Source organism: Dasypus novemcinctus, chromosome 5, assembly GCF_030445035.2.
Source record: "Dasypus novemcinctus isolate mDasNov1 chromosome 5, mDasNov1.1.hap2, whole genome shotgun sequence".
Lineage (NCBI taxonomy): Eukaryota > Metazoa > Chordata > Mammalia > Cingulata > Dasypodidae > Dasypus > Dasypus novemcinctus.
The window spans coordinates 56,478,185-56,483,621 of NC_080677.1; the positions used below are offsets into that span (position 1 = coordinate 56,478,185).

Sequence of the window (5,437 nt, forward strand, 5' to 3'; positions counted from 1 at the left end):
ATGTGGACACTGGATTGGTTGTGTCCATTGCACCTTTATGTCAAGAGGAGGCTCAGATTTTTGCTGACTTCTCCACATGTAAGAATTTATTATTTCGTCTCTCGCATGAAAGAGACACAGAAGTCCATCTACTACATCACTGGTGAGAGCAAAGAGCAGGTGGCCAATTCTGCTTTTGTGGAGCGAGTGTGGAAGTGGGGCTTTGAGGTGGTGTAACCGACTGAGCCTATCGATGAGTACTGCATGCGGCAGCTCAAGGAGTTTGATGGGAAGAGCCTTGTCTCAGTTACTGCACTGCTGAGGGCTTGGAGCTGCCTGAGGAGGAGGAGGAGAAGAAGAAAATGGAGGAGAGCAAGGCCAAGTTTGAGAATCTCTGCAAGCTCATGAAGGAAATCTTGGATAAAAAGGTTGAGAAGGTGACAATTTCTGATAGACTTGTGTCTTCACCATGTTGCATTGTAACTAGTACATATGGCTGGACAGCCAACATGGAGCAGATCATGAAAGCCCAAGCACTTCAGGACAACTCTACAATGGGCTACATGATGGCCAAAAAGCACCTGGAGATAAACCTGGATCACCCCATTGTGGAGACTCTGCGACAGAAGACTGAGACAGACAAGAATGACAAGGCTGTCAAGAACCTGGTGGTACTGTTGTTTGAAACTTCACTGCTGTCCTCTGGCTTCTCCCTTAAGGATCCCCAGACCCACTCAAACCACATCTACTGCATGATCAAGATAGGCTTGGGCACTGATGAAGATGAAGTGACAGCAGAGGAACCTAGTGTTGCTGTTTCTGATGAGATCCCCCCCTTGAAGGTGATAAAGATGCATCTCTCATGGAAGAAGTAGATTAGGGGTTTCCATCCACAGACCTTGTACCCACTGTATAGTGTCCCCCTGGCTCCCACAGCAGCCTGAGTGGCCCTGTCCCACCTGGTTCCATCTATGTATATCTACTTTTTTTTCCCCTCTCCTTTCCATCCTTGTGTCTAAGGTAGGATGCAAGGACCTTGTCCCATTTGACAATGGGGTTGGATGTTGTGTACTGTGAGTTCTTCTGTTCTGAAATTAAAGTGCAAATAAAGAAAAAAAAAAGAATCTAGTATTTAAAGTTTTTCACAATTCAACCCAATGACCAGTCTTACACTTGTATTTTCCATTACTGAACTTTTCAGTATGTTGTCTTCTAAACATGCAGTAAAAAATATTTTGTCTTGCTCATTGTAAACATGCCTGCCTGAAACAACCTTCCTGTTTTCTCTGTTTTTCTAAATTCTGCTCAATGTTCTTGATCTAGTTTAAGTCCCAGCATCAGAGACCAGGCATATCAGTCCAAAGTACACTGTCCCACAACCTCTTCTAAACTCTTACATGGTTAGTACCATACTGGTCCTTAACACATAATTCCTAAGACTGCTAGTCAAATTTTATAAGTAGATATAGCATCCAGAAACCCAACTAGATTGTGGTTTCCCTGCAAACTAGGACCACTTAAATTCACATCTATATAAATCATAGCATTGGGTCCATCACATGTAGACATCAATTTCTTAGCTAAATAATTAATATTTCATAGTTAACATGTTTTTGCTGAGTTGGGAAGGCAGGGAAAGCAATGGAACATTTCTTAATCGAGCAGATTATTATACTGACTAAAACAAAACTAGACATCTTGATGTTTTTTAATGTCCCTAACATTTTTCTCAATCTAGGAAGGATCAATGTTTATTTCCAGATGGATCATGGCTGTAATATATTACACTCCCAACTAACTTAAATTTTTATTTCAGGTTTAAGACTAGGTCTCTGCCCTCTAGGAGCTTAGCGTCCCATTGAAGAGTTGAAGAGTCAAGACACAAACATGTGAGAAGTTAAATCATGACCAAGATTTAAATAGTTAAAGTCAATAATAGAGAATATAAATTAATTAATAATATACACAGCCAAGTAAATGCACTAATATTAATTGCTACAGATATTTAAAGAAAGAGAGGTGATTTCAGGTCTGTGTCTGGAGTGGAGAGAGGACAATTGACATAAAGGAAATGGAAAGATCATTGAAGGAAGTATCTACAGAGAAAATTGGAAAGCTAAGTTGTGGTGCTCAACTGAAGATAATTTGAATGTCTGGGATGTGATAACCTGTGTCATTTAGGTGACAAGTACTAGGAGAGTAAAAGGATCAAAATAGTCTTGTTGAATAAAATCTTAATATCTTTTGCTTCACTGTCAGTTTATTTAAGAAATATGGTACAATTAGCACAATTATCTGAAATGAAAATTAATTTAATTTTCAAATAAATAAAGAGAACATCTGAGGTGGGTTTGATTGATGGAGTTTCATAGATTTTCACCAAAGTGTCATAGTGTTCAGGTAGGTAAACTCTGGAGCCAAATTGCCTGGGTTCCCATCACAGCTTAGTAGCTATTGGAAGTTATTTAACTTCTCTCTTGCTCAGTTTTCTGATCTTTGAAGTGGAAATAATATTATAGCATTTACTTTATAGAAATGCTATGAAAATTAAAGTGAGTTCATGTGTAAGGCATTTATAATTGTTTGACACATCATGAATGTTATGTAGATGTTAGCTATTTTATCAATATTGTAAAGTATTGACACTGACCCTCAAATTAAGTTCCCATGCAAGCGAGTTGATAACAATAAAAGTAATTTACTGTCCTTCAGATATGAAGCCATATAGTGTGAGCCTGCAATGTCAGTGATACTAACAAATTTGCTCTATTGTCCAGTCGTGAAGCTAGGGCTAGATTTTCAGGCCCAGGTTTGGCTTGTGATTTAAAACTGATGAGCATGGCTGAAATCTGTCCAGACAGGGATCAGACCCAGACCTAGCAACACTGTCCAACCAAATGCTGGGTGGATGGCGGGGCCATGTGTTACCTAAGGAGATCTTTGAACCCTCTCAGGTTCCTCTTAGAGCACTGCAGCACGGCTGCTCCTCTCCAAACACTGAGGAAAAGCTGGCTCACTACCCGTGATGAACAAACACATAGATGGCCTAACACAGCACATTGCCCAAAGCACACTTTCAATAATTATTTTTCGAATGGATGAAAAGAGACTTAAGCCATTAAAGTAACAATTGGACTTTAGTTCTTCCCTAGGCAGCCTCTTTCCACTTCTAAATATCTTATTTCATCTTGTAAGAGCAGACCTCCAAAAGATAACAAAAACAAGCATGAAGCATGATTTCTAAAAACTCTTTGAAAACAGTTCTCTGGCTTATTGGAAAGTAGAGAATGTTTCCTTTTTTTATTTTTTCATAGATTGTCTAACAATAGTTCTTTGTAACTAAAAATGAATCCTGTATTCTGTATACAGCCTGATGTGATTCTTCTTTTTACATAGTCCAGATAGTTCTGGGCATGGTTTCCATTTACCAGGCACTAATTTAGGAAGAAATTATTTTAGGGACAGACCTTGGCCATTGAACTTGCAGAAACCGTTTCTTAACCAAAGGCAATCTGTAAGTTACAATGTTTACCTGATTTATACTATATTTTCCAGGACCCACACATATCTCTAACATATCTTATTAAAGATACTGGTTTCACTAGACCTTCTCTCTTCTTTCCTTGAAGTATTTCTAAATTGAATATTATGCAGACAAAAAAATTAAAAATAAAACTATTCTACAAATTTATTATGTGTCAAGCATAAATTAATTCCTTTTATCATCATAACAATAGTGATAGTATCATAACCACTTTACAGATAGGAAATTGAGCCACAAAGAAGTCAAGGAACTTGCATCTATCAAGGGTCAGAGCTGGGAATTGAACCATGGTGCTATAGACTCCAGAGGTTTTGCTCTGTAGAAACAGAATTTCTTTGAGGAATGCACCCTGAACAACAAGAAGTCAGAGTGACATCTGAGATCATAAGATGAGTGGTCCATAACTAATATCAGGGGGTAGGAACACTGATAAGGACAGTACTGGCCTTATCAGTACTGCAGCTTAGCCAACCAGCTACAGGTGTCTGGATTTCTTCAGGCAAATATTACTAGAAAGCCCTACAAGCTTGAGGAGCCATCAGAAGGTTTAGATTAGATGGACTTCCACATTCCACTGATTGCTGCTTAATGATTCCTTAGACATTTTGGCAATTTACTTAGTCATTCAATAATCAGTCAACAGAGATTTCTTAAGCAACACTTGCTGCCAGGCACTAAGAACACTGAACAACAATTCCTATGCACAAGGACATCCTATTTATGAAAATAGAAATTAAATTAGCAAATATTGATATGTTTTTCATCTCTATATTTATTCATATTATCCTGAAAGCAGACACAAGTTTTCTGGGATAGGCACAGATATTTGTAACTACTCATAGTAATAACCTCATCAGTTGCCCTTTCCTTGATCTCCCTTTCCTCCCAGCTAAGGTGATACAGTGAGAACCAGATGCCACTTCACACTTACTGGGATCTGTACTATAGGTAAAGAACCCCAAAATAATCTGGAAGTTTATACAGGAGATGAGTTTACTACCCCTGGAATATCTCCATACTTCGAGGTCTCAAATCCAGCCTCCCCACCATGCTCCTGGGGGACAAAAACATATACCCCCAGAAAGGCAAGTCTCTCACTATCTAGTCAGTTATCTTCAAGTTTCAAGGCTTGCCCTTTAACCAAGATCCCAATAAAACTTTCTTAGAAAATCCTAACCATGTAGAAACATAAAAATATTCACTTTTCTTGATAGTTATAAGGAAAATCACCATCACAAAGCAGACGTTTGGGGTGCCATGGAAGAGTAAAATAAGAAGACCTAGTCTACTCAGTAGTAGAAGGGCAGGGGTGCATCATGGAAGACATCCCTGAGAAGACTGGCAAATGTCAGGGCTACAGGGTGTGGAGGTAGGGGTGAGGGAAGGCTCAGTGAGAATAGCTCATGAGATGACTGAGGCAGATAACAGAATGGTGGTTTTAATGAAATGTAAAAATGACTATATGGATGAAATTAATAGCAGAAGTAAAAATAGCAGGTAATGAAATGGGGGAGATAAGTAGAGGCCAAACCATGCAAATGCTAGTAAGCCATGTACCTTATTTTAAGACTGTGGTAATAAGACATGAAAAGGTTTTAGGTGGGGAAGTAGCATAATTTCTAGCTGTTGTCTTAAAAGTCATTTAAAGCTACATTGTGCAGCATGAATCAGATACAAGACAGAGAGGATCTGAGAAAAATTTGGGAAGAGTAGGGATTATTAGAAGTAGAGTCGTGGCAGTGAGAATAAATAAATTTGGTAGGATTTGAGAAATGCATAGGAACTGGAATTAACAGAACTTTGTAAGTGCAGAAGAACAAAAAATTAGGGAGAAGTCTTGAGAAAACCCTAACTTGGGAAAACTGAATGGATGTTTGTGGATATCTTAGAGAGAAGTAGGTTTCACAATGGAGA

At 38.6% G+C, this 5,437-nt stretch overlaps 1 pseudogene; it reads left to right on the forward strand.

Annotated features, from left to right (window-relative positions):
• On the forward strand, positions 1 to 1,085 carry LOC101418995 (putative heat shock protein HSP 90-beta-3; annotated as a pseudogene).
• The last annotated feature ends 4,352 nt before the right edge of the window (positions 1,086 to 5,437 follow it).